The sequence below is a fragment of the Trichomycterus rosablanca genome, unplaced genomic scaffold (genome assembly GCF_030014385.1).
Source record: "Trichomycterus rosablanca isolate fTriRos1 unplaced genomic scaffold, fTriRos1.hap1 scaffold_216, whole genome shotgun sequence".
Lineage (NCBI taxonomy): Eukaryota > Metazoa > Chordata > Actinopteri > Siluriformes > Trichomycteridae > Trichomycterus > Trichomycterus rosablanca.
In genome coordinates, this window is record NW_026947044.1 from 17,636 (window position 1) to 36,356 (window position 18,721).

The 18,721-nt window shown below is 41.1% G+C and overlaps 1 non-coding gene across 1 annotated transcript; it reads left to right on the forward strand.

The window, feature by feature from the left end:
• Positions 1–8,599: 8,599 nt before the first annotated feature.
• trnaa-agc (transfer RNA alanine (anticodon AGC)) lies at positions 8,600–8,672 on the forward strand. The gene has a single exon. It is a non-coding gene; the product is annotated as a tRNA-Ala (tRNA).
• The last annotated feature ends 10,049 nt before the right edge of the window (positions 8,673–18,721 follow it).

Below are 18,721 nucleotides of genomic sequence, written 5' to 3' on the forward strand. Positions count from 1 at the left end.
TCCGGTTTGGGAATTGGCCTTAATGTTTGGACTCGAGCAAAACTCTATATTCGTTCCTCGGCGCCTTGTTGCTGTAGCTCAAGCAGCTTGCAGTTCAAATCTTAGGCCATGTGGGGGTGTTGAGGAAAATTGGCATTGTTAACGTGCAAGCAAGTCAGGATGGCCAAGCAATCGTTCAGCTCGCAGTCTCCCCTGGAGCCGTGGGTTCAAATTCCCCTTCTGACAGCTCATGCTTTATACCTTCAAATCGGGAACAAAGATGCAGCATCAACCCTTAAGTCCGTCTGTCAGTGGTACAAAGACAGTTATGCAGCATTAACACTCTGCTCTGTCAGTACATTACAATTTGCAAAGGGTAAAGGCGGTTCAAAGTAGGGGGAATTAGCTCAAATGGTAGAGCGCTCGCTTAGCATGTGAGAGGTAGCGGTATCGATGCCCGCATTCTCCAGTGCAGAAACATTGTGATCATTTAAGGCATCACGTAATATGAAACTTGTAGCGTCAATGCTCACTGAAACGCAGCATAAAAATTTACCATCTTACAATGATGCTCTGTTTTCACTCAAATCATTTTTGATTTTTAAATTGCCAAACGCAATAACTTGTAATTTTTCAATTTTGATGAATGTTTTTGGTTAAAGCAGCGGTACGTGACATTTTGTTGGTTTTTCATCTGGTGAACTGTTTTGTAAAAGATGAACAGCTGAAACTCACGACATCCTGTTTAAATGCAGCATCAACCCTTAAGTCAGTCTGTCAGTGGTACAAAGACAGTTATTATTTTTTTCAGTTCGTCCTAAAAGCTGGGATGAACATTTTAAATAAACTGAGTCTGTGATGATATAAAAGCACCACATAATATAGAAAAGAGTATGTGAGATTAAACACGTTGCACTCCTACTTAATGCAGCATCAATGCTCTGTTAATCCATTAAAATTTACAAAGGGTAAAGGATAGTTTTTGTAATAGAAAACTAAGACTAACTAGGACTAAGATTTGTATGAACTGTTATATCTTTTCATATTATTATGTATGGTAGTGGGTTAATGACATAAATTTATATCAAGTATGTGCTGTCAGAAGTGGGATTCGAACCCACGCCTCCAGGGAAGACAGCAAGCTGAACGCAGCGCCTTAGACCGCTCGGCCATCCTGACAAGCCAGGATATGATTAATACCACCCTCACCCCACTTGGACTAAGATTTGTCTGTAATAATCTGTAACACATTTGCTGCACTGTACACTTCGTCACTACGCTGTAAATCATATATCAATAGAAAGGGAGCCCCATATGAGCACTTCAACTGACCAAATAATGTTTTGGGTGGACCATTCTTAGCACTGTAACGGCACTAGCGTGTTAGGGTGTGTTTTCTCTGGTATGAGTATATTAGGTACAGCCTTCTTGTTGGCTTTTTAACTGACTGGATTATTTGTTACGAACTCAAACCCGGTTTGTGCTTCTTGTAGGCTATTCAATCGTCCACAAGATTGAATAATATGAATACAGTTAATATTGTATTATATAATAGAATGACTATAAAGCTGAGTCTGAGCTTAAACACTTGCACCCTGACTTTATAACGCTCTGTTAGTACATTAGTAAAGGTGGGGTCTTCGTAAGGGGAATTAACTCAAATTGTAGAGCGCTCGCTTAGCATGCGAGAGGTAGTGGGATCGATGCCCGCATTCTCCAGTGCAGAAACATTATGATCATTTGGCAGCAACTCGGAATCTGAAATGATCAAATTAAGGCGAAATTCGTTGCAGCATCAATCTTTAGGCCAGTCTGTCAGTGTTACCATGTCATTAACGCCCTATTTACTCTTAAACAGTTTTATTTACATACCTTTTTTGTTTTGTTTTGACAGAAACACATGAACTTATAATGCTACAATATTAAAATGCATCAGAGTTTTATTTCTTAGTTTGATCACTGCTATTGATATAACTGAAATGATATTATTGTTATCTTTTTTTATTTAGTTTTTGAAGTTTTTTTGAAAAAAAGACTCACGGTGATCATTACCAGGATAAAACAGGCAGTGAATGAATGAATGTATTCCATAATAAGAAACAATAAGAACATCCATCATACCACCAGGTGGTGGAAGTGTGATTGTGTGGGGATGCTTTGACATTTGGGTGACTTCATGGGAGTCTTAATCGATTGAACCAGGAAAAATTAATCACTGCCTTGATTCTCAGTGCTGAGAATCATCCACTATCTAAATAATACCTGCTCTGTGGTGGTCCTGTGGGGGTCCTGACCATTGAAGAACAGAGTGAGCAGTCTAGAGTCAGTAATTGTAGAACTTTTGTGCTTCTATATGGTAAGTGGAGCTGATAAAATGGACAGTGAGTGTAGAAACAAGGAGGTGGTTTTAATGTTATGGCTGATTAGTGTAAACTCACACACTGTTGTATGTGCTTGCATGACTGTAGGACGCGTTTTCAGTGCATTACCGTAATATCCATAAAATGTGTCCTTGCGATTTCAGTGCAGAAAAGTTTGTGTAAAGACTGCAGCAGCGGATACTGTGTTTGTTTAGAAAATGTGGTCATACTTTTTTCAACAAGGTAAGTTTATTAAAATTAAAGTTTTTTGTATATTAGCTTCTGGATATTTTCGGATACTACGGACAAAACTGTGTTGTACTGCTATGATGATACGACTATGTTCCAAACTCTTTTAGACTCTTCCACCACCGTTAGCGCTTCTCTCAGTTAGTTCAGCTCATTAAATATATTATCTACTGTATCGCTTACTTTTACAAACCCAATTTCAAGGTTTAGACAGAAGGGAAAATGTCAATGTAAATAGACAGCAGTTTGTAAAAGATGTTATTTATATTCTAGCATACAAACATACATCGCTCCAAAATATGAATGAACGCTTCAGCCAGGGTTGCCAGATTGCGCATTTCAAATTAAGCCAAAATGCTTGGAAAACCGCCCAACATACTCACGAAAAACAGCCGATAATCAGCGCTTAAACAATATTAAACCAGTTAAACATGACCTACTACTGCTGATATCTCACAAATCAGTGATTATAAATTATTAATGGCATTTGAAATAATGAATGGCATTTGAAACAATGAATGGCATTTGAAATAATAAAAAACTAAGACTAAGAAGTCTTAAGAAGTGTTTCTTTAGGGTTTTTTGTGTTCTTGCTAGAACTGTTTCTACTTGAAGAACCGTTTAGTATAATTCAAGGTTCTTTGCTAACTCAATTTGATTTTTATAGATTTTTTTATTTTGCCACATATAAATGCTGGCCCTCTTCTGGAATCTGTAGTATGGTCCCTTTTGCGTTCCATACAGGGGATTGGGGGTGTCCCGGTGTGTACATGAGGAAAGAGTTCAGTCTGAGTAAAGATGCCTGTCGGCTAAATAGCTACATTGGTGTGGATATTTATTGCAGTAATACAAAACACTACATGGTGTCAGAAGTGGGATCTCTAAAAGAAAATAAAGCAGTGAGCCGTCATGTCTGACACAGAGGACATAAGCACGGGAGGCTCCGCAGCTGCGAGTCACGTTGGAGATACATTTCGCATATGCCCGCCAGAAAAGTTTGACTGCAGAGATATTCAGAACTGGACCAAATGGATCAGACGATTTGAAAGGTACAGAGTTGCATCTAGTTTGGATAAAAGGGATGAGGCGTTCCAAGTGAACACATTGATATATTCTATGGGAGATGAAGCGGAGGATATATTAAATGCGTCAGAGTTACAGGAGGGCGAACGATTAATCTACAGTAAAGTTAAAGAGTGTTTTGACAAACATTTCATAGGCGAACATAATGTTATATTCGAAAGGGCCAGATTTAACATGCGGAAACAAGAGCCAGGGGAAACAGCTGAAAGCTTTATCACAGCAGTCCACAAATTGGCAGAATACTGCAAGTTCGGGACTCTTAGAGATGAACTGATCCGCGATCGCATCGTAGTAGGCATAAGAGACGTCTCCCTTTCCGAAAAGCTACAGTTGGATGCAAAACTGACCTTGACTAAAGCTATAAACTTAGTAAGACAAAGTGAGACTGTGAAACAGCAGCAAATGCTGCTGCGCTGCGCTAGCGTCCACGCACACAAAGAGCCTAGTGAGGATGTGCACGCGCTTTCACCTGCACGTAAGAACGAAGGACGCGCACCACAAAGATCTAAACAGATCACGCCTGGAAATTCGTCTGTGTGCTATAAATGTGGGAGATCGCCACCACACACTTGGAAGAACTGTCCTGCCAAGGAGTCTGAATGCAGGAAATGTCACAGAAGAGGACACTTTGCGGCTGTATGCAGATCTAAGCAGCCTGTGCACGAGATGGCAGAGGAAGAGGAACTCTTTCAGGACAGCCTTTTTCTGGGTGAGGTGAAGTCAGACAATACAGGCTGGTACTCAGATATTAAAATGAATGGGGATGTGGTGTATTTTAAACTTGACACAGGTGCAGCAGTGACAGCCATTCCCACCACACTGTATAGTTACAACAGAGACGGCCCTCTACTGCACACCCCTAAAAGACTGTTTGGCCCCAATAACAACAGGATACCCGTGGTAGGACAGATTCAGAGCAGACTTGAATGTAAGGATAAAAATTCCACTCAACCGGTATTTGTCATTGATAACTTGGCCAGGCCACTACTGGGCTTACCAGCACTCACAGCATTACACCTTGTCGAACGAATTGAGGAAATTAACACGCTGGGTGAGAAAGAGGACTCAGGAATGATCTTCAAAAATACATTCCCAAAGGTGTTTACTGGATTAGGGAGACTCAAGGGTAATTATCACATCCGCCTGAAAGAGAATGCTGTCCCCTATGCTCTGACCACTCCTCGTCGTGTGCCAATCCCCTTAACAAAAAAAGTAAAAGAGGAACTGAAAAGAATGGAAGAAATGTGGGTAATCTCAAAGATAGAAAAACCTACTGAGTGGTGTGCCGGTATGGTTGTTGTCCCAAAACCCAATGGTACAATTAGAATTTGTGTTGACCTCACCAAGCTCAATGAGGGCGTATGCAGAGAAAGGCATATACTACCATCAGTGGACCAGTCATTAGCACAGCTGGATGGCTCACAAGTTTTTACAAAACTTGATGCACGTAGTGGGTTTTGGCAGATACCCTTAGCACAACAGAGTAGAGAGCTCACAACATTTATCACCCCTGTTGGCCGTTTCTGTTTCAATGTCTTACCTTTTGGGATCAACTCAGGTCCAGAGCATTTTCAGAGACGCATGTCCCAGCTCTTAGACGGACTACAAGGGGTTATATGTCATGCAGATGATGTCCTGGTGTGCGGAGAGAATAGGGCAGAACATGATAAGCGACTCACAGCTGTTTTGTCACGACTTCAGGAGGCAGGTCTAACGCTAAACGAAAAATGCACCTTTGCACAGCCTGAGGTTTTGTTTGTGGGACATAAAGTTAGTGCAGCAGGCATTGAGCCTGACCCCGAGAAAATCAGAGCCATCACAGACATGCCCATTCCACAGAACACGGCAGATGTTAGACGTTTCTTAAGGATGGTCACTTATGTGGCAAAATTTATTCCTCAGTTTGCCGATTCTACCAAACCACTCCGGGATCTGCTGGTAAAGGACAATGACTGGACATGGGGTCATATGCAGCACACAGCCTTCGACAGACTCAGAAAGGAGCTAGCATCACCAACAGTGTTGGCTCAATACAGACCACAAGCCAAGACAAAAGTGTCCGCTGATGCATCATCCTTTGGCCTCGGGGCTGTCCTTGTACAGAGGCAGGATAACATAGAGTGGCGTCCAGTCGCCTACATTTCCCGGAGCCTATCTGAAACGGAGCAGCGTTATGCCCAGGTTGAAAAGGAGGCACTGGCTGTCACCTGGGCCTGTGAAAGGTTGAGCTCATACCTAATTGGACTACAATTCACAATAGAGACAGACCATAAACCCCTCATTGTCCTGTTAGGGACAAAAGCATTGGATGACTTGCCTCCCAGAATTCAGCGATTCCGCCTTAGACTGCTCAGGTTTACATACAGCATAGTACACGTACCAGGAAAGGCCCTCATTACAGCAGACACACTGTCCAGGGCTCCAATAAGGCGCCCACTGACATCGGAAGAAGCACAGCTGGAGGGGGAGGTGCAGGTCTTCATTAACACAGTACGTGAAAGTTTACCTGCATCCCCGTCTAAGCTTCAACAGATAGCAGAACACCAGCAGCAGGATGTCATCTGCAGCCAACTAATACTACAGTGCAAGAGAGGGTGGCCACGACAAGAGGAGCTGCCCCAGCTACTAAAACCCTATTGGGTCCACCAAAGTGAGTTACACATGAATGGTAATATCTTGATGAAAGGGCAACGCATTGTCATACCAGAGACATTGCAAAGCGAAATGCTTGCCCGAATACATGAAGGACATATGGGCATAACAAAATGCAGATTGAGGGCTCAACAGTCTGTGTGGTGGTTGGGACTGAGTGCTGAAATCACTAAAATTGTGGCCCAGTGTGAGATTTGTGCTAAGTATCAACGCCTACAACCAGAACCAATGATACCTTCAGAGCTGCCTAAGCGGCCTTGGCAGAAAGTTGGAGCAGAAATGTTTTACTGGGACAATGACTCTTATTTACTGGTAGTAGACTACTATTCTCGATACATTGAAATAATAAAGACCCCAATAACCACATCAGCGGGGGTCATCAATGCCCTGAAATCAATTTTTGCTAGGCATGGTGTGCCTGAAATACTTATAACTGATAATGGACCTCAGTTTTCTGCAAGTTCCTTCTCCTCTTTTGCCACAGATTACGATTTCGGACATGTGACCAGCAGCCCATACTTTGCACAGAGCAATGGGGAGGCAGAGAGGGCTGTGAAAACAGTCAAAGGCATCTTGAAAAAGAAGGCAGACCCATACAGGGCCTTGCTGGCGTACCGGGTTACACCGCTGCATCAAGGACCTTCACCTGCAGAACTCCTAATGGGCAGGAGGCTGCGCTCACCTTTGCCCGTTTCACCTGGTCAACTCAAACCACGGTGGCCAAACAGGAAAGCTTTTGCAGAGAAGGACAAACGTTTGAAACATGCTCAGACAGTTACCTATAACTACAGACATAGAGCTTCTGCCAGACCAGAACTAAAAGCAGGTCAGAGAGTCTGGATTACAAACACGCAGGAGCCTGCTACAGTACTGAGAGAAGCTGACACTCCTCGGTCCTATGTAGTGGAGACAGATTCAGAGGAAGTGAGGAGAAACAAAGCACACCTCAGACTTTTACCAGATTTACAAACCCCTCCACAGGTTGTGGAGGACACGGAACAGCAGACAGCGGAACCAGAAGAGAGGACGGGGGAGAGGAGTCAAAGAGCTCACCTAAAGAGGGAAGTTAAAGCCCCAGGGTGGCTTAAAGACTATATAACCTAGAAGAATAGGGAACGGTTATAAATGTTATCTTGTTCAGTTGATAACTGTATTTCATGCCACTTTGTTATAGTTCTACTTTGGGGAAGGGGAGATGTAGTATGGTCCCTTTGGCGTTCCATACAGGGGATTGGGGGTGTCCCGGTGTGTACATGAGGAAAGAGTTCAGTCTGAGTAAAGATGCCTGTCGGCTAAATAGCTACAGTGGTGTGGATATTTATTGCAGTAATACAAAACACTACAGAATCCACAAGGGAAAAGGAAGAGGGGCAGGCCAAGAAACAGCTGGCGCCGTGACCTAGATGCGGATGTGAAGAGGTCGGGGTACACATGGGGACAACTGGAAAAGATGGCCCAGAATCGCGATGACTGGAGAGCACTTGTTCGTGGCCTATGCCCAAAGTTGGGTGGTAAGGCGTAAGAAGAAGAAGACATATAAATGCACATAACATAAAATTTTACTCCAGAGATGTTTTTCGTTGTGCGTGTAAGCAGCAACATACTTCACCTAAAACTTGATATAATCGCTTTCAAGAGAGCCGAAACAGAAATAAAAACATTTTATATAAATTTAAGTTTTACAGGACAACGTATGTTAAAGTTTGTAATTTAAGTCACATTCTTGTGAGGATTAAAGCAGGTTCCAGATCCTGGATAGCTCAGTCGGTAGAGCATCAGACTTTTAATCTGAGGGTCCAGGGTTCAAGTCCCTGTTTGGGCGAGTTGCTTCTTACTGCATTAGGTAAGCGGTAATGTCCCGTACTACATGGTTTATTTAGAATGATGAAGAATTTGTACTTTGTGAGATGTTTGTAAGTCAAATAGCATGTACTTGATCAGCTTGAAATAATAGCACACTGTATGTGTAACATGTTCTCCACACCAAATAGTTGTATGCCCAGCTGTTTCAAACAGACTGTAGTAAATAGAAGACAGTTTAAATCTATATTTATGTGCAGCCTAATAATGCACTGAGTTTTAGATATTAATACCCACATATTTTATGTTGAATGACATGCATCATAATTTTAGTTTTTGCTTCTTGGAGCCGCTTTGTTATTGCACTGCACTAAACAGTTGGTATATCCTGCACTATTTTGGCCCTTTCATAATGCAGCATCAACGCTCTGTTAGTACATTACAATTTACAAAGGTTAAAGGAGGGTCTTTCATCAGGGGAATTAGCTCAAATGGTAGAGCGCTCGCTTAGCATGCGAGAGGTAGCGGGATCGATGCCCGCATTCTCCAGGTTTTAAATTTATGTAGAGAAACAGATGGACTACAGTCAGTAATTGTAGAACTACAAAGTGCTTCTATATGGTAAGTGGAGCTGATAAAATGAACAGTGAGTTTAGAAACAAAGAGGTTTTTTTAATGTTATGTTCTAACCTGTAATAAATTGCATTTCTCAAAATGTCCACTAGGTGGAGGCAAACCGCAAATTACAGAAACAGTGGCCACATTTCATGTAAATCACGCTGACCTGTTAGAATGAGGGGAGATGTACCAGTATGCACTGTGCGAACAACTGGTAGATCGCGATCGACGTATTGGGCACACCTGATGTATAACAACTGTACTTTTGGTAACCCCTTTGGTGTCCTTCTAAGGAATTGCTCCTGATAACTAGGGCTGGACGATATGGCTAAAATTTATATCACGATATAACTCCTAATTTCGGTCGATACGATATAATTCCGATATCGATATGAATAACACAAATGTCAGAAAAACTGCAAAAAACACCAAAATTGGATGGCGGTACCTGCAAACCTCTTTTCTGGTTTCTGGCAAGAAATACAAGCTGAATACACCACTGAATTAGTCCTTCATCTCTTATCAGCTATTTCGTCTGCTTCTTTTTCAACTGTGGACAGTGGCGGAGCCGGACAATTTCCATAGGGGTGGCCAAACTGAGACCATTGCTCACACAGGGGTGGCACAGAAACTGTCTGATACCTTATTTTTGTATGTGGCTAGTAGCTGTTGATCTAGTAGTGTTTTGGTCACTCACTCGTTTACCTATGGCAGTGAGTACCATGTAGAATTACATCAAGCCTAGCATAATAAGCTTTTAATTTTTTCTCATTTTCCCTGTGAAAAACTAAAATATAGCCTATAACCTTAACAGAATTTCAAAGATATTCCTTTGCAATACTTCATTTGATTGCAAACTTGTGTGTACTGATGAGACTTATTTGAACCCCAGAACAGGCCAGTGTGAATGCATGGAAAACATGTATCATGTTCTTTCTTTCAAGAACATGATACATTCTGACCAACACTATTAAGCCAAATCAGCATTGAAAATTAACTTTACTTTTAGTAGCCTTCTACAATGCTGGGGCTTCTTAAAACTGAATATTCTCTTTTCAATAGAAGTGTTATTTAAATGCTATTAAATAGTTTTTGGGAAAAAAAACCGCCCAATTAGGAGGAAAACAGCCCAATCTGGCAACAGTGGAACGCAAATATCCCGTTGGTGCTTTTATTCGTAGCGCGCCACAACTAATAAGAAGTAGTAGTAATAACTGGTATTAGTACTCAGTAGTATTAGTACTCAGTACTATTAGTACTCAGTAGTACTACTTCTTCTGTAATTGTGTTGGTGGTTGACATTTATGTTGAGTGTATTACTGCACTGTTTTGATGGAGAACTACTCGCTTGCGGTGCGCTGTTGAATTGCGTCCCTGTGGGAACACCTGCGAGCAGAAATGCTTCCGCAAAAAAGTAACACGGGCAAAGCGCGCTGACGTTATGCATATCGATCGAATTTGTTTAAAAATCATATCACCGTTATTGAAACATTTTCTATCGCGATATATATCGATATCGAATTATTGTCCAGCACTACTGATAACTTTTATTGTTTATTGAAACACAACATTTCCATCACAGATCTGCTTCAAAATTTGTAAGGTCAGTTATCAGATCTTGTATTTCTAAATTAAACTGTAATGAGTGACATTATGAGTTTTAATTAACATATCCTCCTGAGACAGAGCAATTCATTTTTGTCCCCTGTGGGAACATGTGTCCGAGATCTCTAACACAAGCACCATTGATGCAATCCATTTGAGTACTACTGTACTTTATAGAGTACACCCTGGGCTTTTTAGTAATGTCACATTTGTGGGTGTGTGGCAGCTCATGATCTTTCTTGTAATCTTTTCCTAATAATCAAATAGTTTTAAAAGATTTAAAAAATGTACAGCAATTTTATTCAATGTCCTTTGTAGTGGACAGCAGGACTTTCTACCCCCTGTATTTAGCCTATTTCTATACAAGGAAGCAGAAGGCTAAGTAAGACAGAGAAGATTTTATTACAAATTTATGCAGGAGAGTCAGATTTAAGGGGAGGCTTGGTGGGTCGCACTGTCACCTCACAGCAAGAAGGTCCTGGGTTCAAGCCCCAAGCGGGGCGCTCTGTGTCCTTTCTGTGTGGAGTTTGCATGTTTTTCCAGTGTCTGCGTGGGTTTCCTGGGGTTAATTGGAGACACTGAATTGCCCTATAGGTGAATGGGTGGGGTGTGTGTGTGTCTCCCCTGCAATAAGACACACACAGCAGCGCTTCTGGAGTTTTTAAACACTGTTACTGCTGGACTGACAATAGTCCACCAACCAAAAACATCCAGCCAACAGTGCCCTGTGGGAAGCGTCCTATGACCACTGATGAACGTCTAGAAGATGACCAACTCAAACAGCAGCAATAGATGAGCGATCGTTTCTGAATTTACATCTACAAGGTGGACCAACTAGGTAGGAGTGTCTAATAGAGTGGACAGTGAGTGGACACGGTATTTAAAAACTCCAGCAGCGCTGCTGTGTCTGATCCACTTATACCAGCACAGCACACACTAACACACCACCACAGTGGTAGCCTAGTGGGTGGAGCTTTGGGCTATTACCCAGAATTGGCGGTTTAAATCCAGGCTCTGCTATGCAGCCACTGTTGGGTCCTTGCCCTTAACCCTGTCTGCTCCAGGGGTGCTGTACGATGGCTGACCCTGCACTCTGACCCCAGCTTCCAAACAAGCTGGGATATGCAAAGAAATAATTTTATTGTACTATGTCTATAACAAATAAAGTATGTCTATATCTTTATATCTACCATGTCACTGCAGTGCTGAGAATCATCCACCACCTAAATAATACCTGCTCTGTGGTGCTCATGTCAATAATTGTAGAACTACAAAGTGCTCCTATATGGTAAGTGGAGCTGATAAAATAGACAGTGAGTGTAGAAACAAGAAGGTGGTTTTAATGTTATGGTTGATTAGTGTAAACTCACACACTGTTGTATGTGCTTGCATGACTGTAGGACGCGTTTTCAGTGCATTACCGTAATATCCATAAAATGTGTCCTTGCGATTTCAGTGCAGAATAGTTTGTGTAGAGACTGCAGCAGCGGATACTGTGTTTGTTTAGAAATTGTGGTCATACTTTTTTCAACAAGGTAAGTTTATTAAAATAAACGTTTTTTGTATATTAGCTTCTGGATATTTTCGGATGCTACGGACAAAACTGTGTTGTACTGCTATGATGATACGACTATGTTCCAAACCCTTTTAGACTCTTCCTGGGATGTCAGAGATACCACTTTCGCCCACACCGACTAAGATCCAACTGATCAAATTATGTTTTTTGGGTGGACCATTCTTAGCACTGTAACAGCACTAGCATGTTAGGGTGTGTTTTCTCTGGTATGAGTGTATTAGGTACAGCCTCCTTGTTGGGTTTTAAACTGACTGCATTATTTATTAAGAACTCAAACCCTGTTTGTGCTTGTTGTAGGCTATTCAATCGTCCACTAGATGGCATAATATGAATCCAGTTAATATTGCGTTGGAAAGTTTCATTGCATGCTGATCGGTGTGGAATACAACTGATGTACTGTATGTAGCACTAAGAAGTGGAACGCCTTTTCAGAAGAGTTGAAGCTGTTATAGCTGCAAAGGGTGGGCCGACATCATATTAAACCCTTTGGATTAAGAATGGGAGTCACTCAAGTTCATATGCATGTGAAGGCAGATGAGTAAATACTTTTGGCAATAAAATATTTTTATATTAATTGAAGTTTTACAGGACAACGTATGTTAAAGTTTGTAATTTATGTCACGTCCTTGTGAGGATTAAAGCAGGTTGCAGAGTCTGGATAGCTCAGTCGGTAGAGCATCAGGGTCCAGGGTTCAAGTCCCTGTTTGGGCAAGTCATTTATTAATGCGTTGTGTAACCGCTTACACAACGCATTAATAAATGACTTGCCCAAACAGGGATGTTCTGTACTACATGGTTTATTTAGAAAGTTGAAGAATTTGTACTTTGTGAGATATTTTCAAGTGAAATAGCATGTACTTGATCAGCTTGAAATAATAGCACGCTATATGTGTAACATGTTCTCCACCCCAAGTAGTTGTACGCCCAGCTGTTGCAAACAGACTGTAGTAAATAGAGGACAGTTTAAATCTATATTCATGTGCAGCCTAATAATGCTAATAATGCAATATCTAAGAGTTTTAGATATTAATACCCACATATTTTATGTTGAATTACATGCATTATTATTTCAGTCCTTGCTTCACAGAGCTGCTTTGTTATTGCACCGCACTAAACAGTTGGTATATCCTGCACTATTTTGGCTCTTACATAATGCAGCATCAACGCTCTGCTCTGTTAGTACATTACAAAGGGTAAAGGTGGTTTCTTCGTCAGGGGAATTAGCTCAAATGGTAGGGCGCTCGCTTAGCATGCGAGAGGTAGCGGGATCGATGCCCACATTCTCCAGGGCAGAAACATTATGATCATTTAAGGGCATCACGTAATATGAAACTCGTTGCATCATTGCTTACTGAAACGCAGCATCAAAAATCAGGTCAGTCTGTACGTGTTACAAAGACATTTAGGCTCTGTAATTAATCGTTTTGTTTGACTTTTTTAAATTGACAAACATGCAATAACTTTTAATTTTCGAAATTTGTAATGTCTCGTATTTTTAACACCACTTTTTTGTATCGTTACGTGACCTTTTGATTGTTTATTAAGTGAACTGCTTGGTAAAAGATGAACCGCTGATATTCACAACATTCCCTTTTAAAATGCAGCATCAACACTTAAGTCTGTCAGTGTTACAAAGACAGTTTTTTAAAGTTCGTCCTAAAGGCTGAGATGAACGTTTTAAATAAACTGAGTCTGTGATGGTTTAAAAGCAACACATAATATAGAAAAGAGTACATGAGCTGAAACACTTGAAGGCAAAACGGAATATGAACTCGTTGCGTCATTGCTCACTGAAATGCAGCATCAAAAATCAGGTCAGTCTAGGTTCGACTACTGGCTGACTTGGTTACCTCATGGCTTTTTGGTCTCTTTATGGGTATGGGAAGTGGTCATTATTGTAGCGTAAAAGAGAGATTTGCATTTAATTATTGTTTTATAATTAATAGCTTCACGAGGCACCACCAACATTTAGTTGTTTGGTTAGGCTAAATTGTTTCAAAAAACCTAATTCATAACATATCAGTCCCCTTCTGTTGGGGTAAGTACATAAAGCCGATTATTTTTCTCACCGAAGTAATTAAAACCACAGCGCTAAGTTTTGAATCGTTGTAATGTTTATTAAATTAACAAAACATAACACATATAATGACAGTTAATAAGTAAGTGGCATAACTAAGTGGTAATGATAGAAGTATAAATCTGTAGGCGAACTATAACATGAAATTAGTGTATGATTCAAGAGATTTAGAGCCTGATTGAAGCGTATGCTATTGTAACCCATATGAAATATGGAGCTACTAAAACCTCAAAAGTCATTTAAGAGGTGTAATTACTTGTCGTCCCCAAAATAGGGCGCAGTGGTAGAAAAAGACTTTACCTTCGTTAGTTTTTCTCTTTTTGGCTTGATAGATCTTGAGAGATTGCTGCAGACCAGCTGAGCAATATTCGGTACAAAATACTACATAATGGTTTAAAATATTGACTTTTAGCATATATTAGAGCTAATAAACTGTTTTTTTTTTGTTTTTTTTTCAGAGTTCCAGCTATGAACGTGAGGGAGGCGGTTTTCTGTCAAGTAATAAATGTTTGAAACTTCCGTGAGTTTGTTCTGATAGCCTAGCTAGCCACTGTAAAGGAAGAGTACACCTTTCTTTTGAGTTCATACGCTTTTCATTAGAAATGGAAGGAATAAAAAACCAATTGGAGTTATGAGAATGTTCTTTAATGCTTGTCGAAATGATTTAAAAGTAAAGCTATGCTAATCGCTAATGGCTAGTTAGCAAGTAGAATTACTAATAGCGTGGTGGAGCCTTAAAGGCACAGTGCACATATTCTGTTAAGTCATTCAGTTTGGTTAGATTGATACATCTTAATTATTTACAGCACAACTGTGCTATGATTGAATATATTTTGGTTATCATAATGTACATATTAATGGAGTTTAGTGATGGTTCAATTCAAATTCATGTTAAAGGGATAATTGCACATGTTACAGCTAAAAAGTTGGAAAAGAGTAGTAATTCATTAGTCAGTGCTAAAATACCAATACTGAAGTGATGTATGGTAATTCCTTACATGTTAAATGTCAATGTTGCTGTGATGTATGAATGTTAATTAATCATTTGTAGTCAAGGTGCATCCTTAGTTTTTGTACAGTTATAAGATGTTCTGAAATGAAGAAAAGAACTTAATGAGATCTAATTTTAGGGAACATAAAATAATAGGAGCATTCATTGTTCTGCACTATCTGTGTTGATTGGTTTTTCTTAGACGCACAGAAAGACTTGGAGAATTGTGATGGCGAGCCCAGCCCTGTGAAACTGTTGATGGTCGTAGAAGCGGTGTGGCCTACCGTTTACAGAAGACTCCGGATATATCAGAGTTTTTGCCCAGGACCAGATAAGAACCTACTCACACTATTTACTCTACCTGGGTAAAACAGCCATAGGAAAATACCTTTAATACACACATTCAAGGACTAGAACTTAATTTTTGAATCTATACCTCTTTAAATATAAGGAGTGGTATTGAATTGAAGATCTCTTAACATAATTCTTATTTGTAAGAGCTTATTTATTTCTTTATTTCTAAGGTTTTTTTTGCAGCGCTATATGTGATATTTCATTGCTTGTGTGGCAATAAATGTGTTAGCTGTTTAACTTCACCTTAACTCCTCTCTTGATTTCAAAGTATACCGCTGTTCGAACCTAGTTAAATGTTAGTGCCTTTTTGTTACTGTTATTAGCAAGTGTAGGTGCTACACTATCAATTATTAGTAGAAACAAATTAAACAGGGTAGCGAAGCCAACAATTCACTGTGAGCACCTGAAAAACGTGTACCTGTCCGCTGAAGGAAAACTGCAGGGGAGGGTCCGGAGCCGAATCACCTCAACGTCGGTCGGTTTCTCTGTTCAGGCCCTGATTCATGAACAAATGGCTTTGTCTGCCAGCAGAACTAATCCCAGGCTCCGCGACACAGCAACCGTTGGTTTAAAGTTGTTCAAATCGGACTGAATCGCTTCCCTTTCTTTGTCTTTGCCAGTGCTGTGCTTGCAGTTTCCCATACGGTCCAGCGGTCAGGATTCCTGGTTTTCACCCAGGCAGCCCGGGTTTGACTATTTTTTGCCTAATAGTTCCTCTGCGCCTTGTTGCTGTTGCTCAAGCGTCTTGTTCTGTTGGAACTATGACTGCAGTCTATCAGGGAGCAGCCGACATGAGCCACCAGTGACTGACCGCTGGGAAGCCGTGATCGTATAGTGGTTAGTACTCTGCGTTGTGGCCGCAGCAACCACGGTTCGAATCCGGGTCACGGCACTGTCCTTTTGTATGCCATGCTTGGAAGGTTTCTATGCTCTCCTCCTTTTTGTCTCTCTAACTCCTTGTGTATGGTTCTCTGTACCCCAGATCCAACAATGCAGCTCTGGTCAAGGTGACAAAGGCTTGTCAGAGTGGAAAGAAGTGGCTGATGATGGCGTCAGCTGGTGCTGAGCCTTGCTGTTTCCCATATGGTCTTTTTTTTTTTTATTGGCCTACGGCTCGATCTCGATCCATGGCGACTTGATGGATGAACGATCTGTAGGAATCTGTTACTGTGATTGTGTCGAGCCATCGAGTTGCTGGTCTTCCTCTTCGCCTTGTTCCTTCTATTTTTCCGACCATGATGTCCTTCTCCAGTGATCGCTCTCTTCGTATGATGTGTCCAAAGTAGGCAAGTCGTAGCTTAGGGATCCTTGATTCAAGTGACATGTCTGGCTTGATTTGTTCCAAAATTGATTTGTTTGTTCTTCTGATCCAAGGTATTGATAACATCCTTCTCCAACACCACATTTCGAAGGCGTTGATTCTTCTTCTGTCTTGTTTCTTTATCGTCCAGGTTTCACATCCGTACGTTACCACAGAGAAGACTAAACTATGTACAAGGCGTATTTTCGTCAATTGTGAAATGTTCCTCGATTTGAAGACCTTGTCCAGTGACTTCATTGTTGATTTCCCCATACCTATTCTCCGTCTGATTTCCGGTGTCATTTCCGCATCTTGAGTGATCAACGCTCCGAGTAGGTTGTAGTCCTTTACAACTTCCAGTTCGTCGCCATCCATCTCAAATGTGTCCCGGTCGTATCTGGCAGTAGTCAATGTCTTTGTCTTCTTTGTGTTGAGTAACAGCCCCATGTTCGAGCTTTCCAGCTTGATGCTCCGTAATAAGTCCTTCATTCCATCTGCACTTGTTGTTATCGGAGTTGTATCATCTGCATATCTAAGATTGTTGATGATTCGTCCAGCAATTTTAATTCCTTCTTCTTTTTCAGTTAGTCCAGCCTTCCTGAAAATGGCTTCTGCGTACAAATTGAAGAGAAATGGCGACAGGATGCATCCTTGTCTACTTTGAACCATGCCGTGTCGCCGTGTTCTGTTCAGACTGTTGCTTCTTGGTCGGTATAAAGGTTCCTAATGAGGCTGATCAGATGGCTCGGCACACCCATATCCTTCATGGTAATCCAAAGTTTCTGGTGATCAACACAGTCAAAGGCTTTACTGTAATCAATGAAGCAAAAATAAATCTCCTTGTTGTATTCTTTGGCCTTTTCCATTATCCACCTAATGTTAGCAATCACATCTCTTGTACCTCTGCCCCTCCTGAATCCTGCTTGTTCCTCCGGCAGCTCTCTGTCAAAGGAAAAGGCTTCAACCGTCTTTGTAAGATCTTCAGTAGTATTTTGCTGGCATGATGTATGAGCGCAATAGTACGATAGTTTCCACAGTCAGTAACATCTCCCTTCTTCGGAATAGGAATAAACACTGATCTTGTCCAGTCCTTGGGCCATTTACCAGTTGTCCATATCTGTTGACACAGGCATGTGATTACATCAACTGCTGCTTCAGAAGACTTTATTAGCTCTAGTGGAATATTGTCACATCCAGGCGCTTTGTTGTTTGACAGAAGTGTAATCGCAGCGATGACTTCATCTTTCAGAATGTTTGGCTCTCTATCATTGCCAGTCTCCATTTCTTCCCATATCACTGAGTCGTTCTTATAGAGGTGCTCCGTGTACTCTTTCCATCTTTTCTTGATCTGTTCTGGCTCAGTTCTCATTGGCGTCTTTTAGCATGCCCACTCTTGGTTGAAACTTTCGTCGTATCTCTTTGATCTTTAGGTATACCTTCCTGGTCTTTCCCTTCAGATGTTCACTTTCTGTCTCTGTACATATCTTTTGGTAATAAAGCTCTTTGTCTGTTCGAATGGCTCTCTTTAGTCTTTTACTGATGTTGTCCCTGGCCTGCTTGTTACCTTTTGCCTTTGCCCTTCGTCTTTCTTCAATGATCTTTAGAGTCTCTTCTGTTATCCACGGCTGCTGGGGTCTTTTCTGTCTCTTGTTTATTGACTTGCTAGCTTCTTCGGTAACAATAGTCTTTATATGTGAACCGGTTGTGCAGACTATTCCAGAAAACTTCAGGTATTTTGGTCAAGTCAAAGTTAGGAACAGCCTGTTGTCTAGTCCGTTTGTGCAGCTTGACTCTAATTTTTGATGTTAAAAGTTCATGGTCAGTTCCACAGTCAGCTCCTGGCTGTGTTTTCACGGTAATGATAGACGACCTCCATCTTTGGCAAACACATATGTAGTCAATCTGATTCTTATAGGCCCCATTTGGTGATGTCCATGTGTAGAGTCTCCTTTTGTGATGTTGAAAGAAAGTGTTCATGATGGACAGTTGATTTTTTGTACAAAAGTCAATTAATCTTTCTCCAGCTTCATTTCGTTTGCTAAGTCCAAACTTTCCAACAACAGTTCCTTGTTTGCCA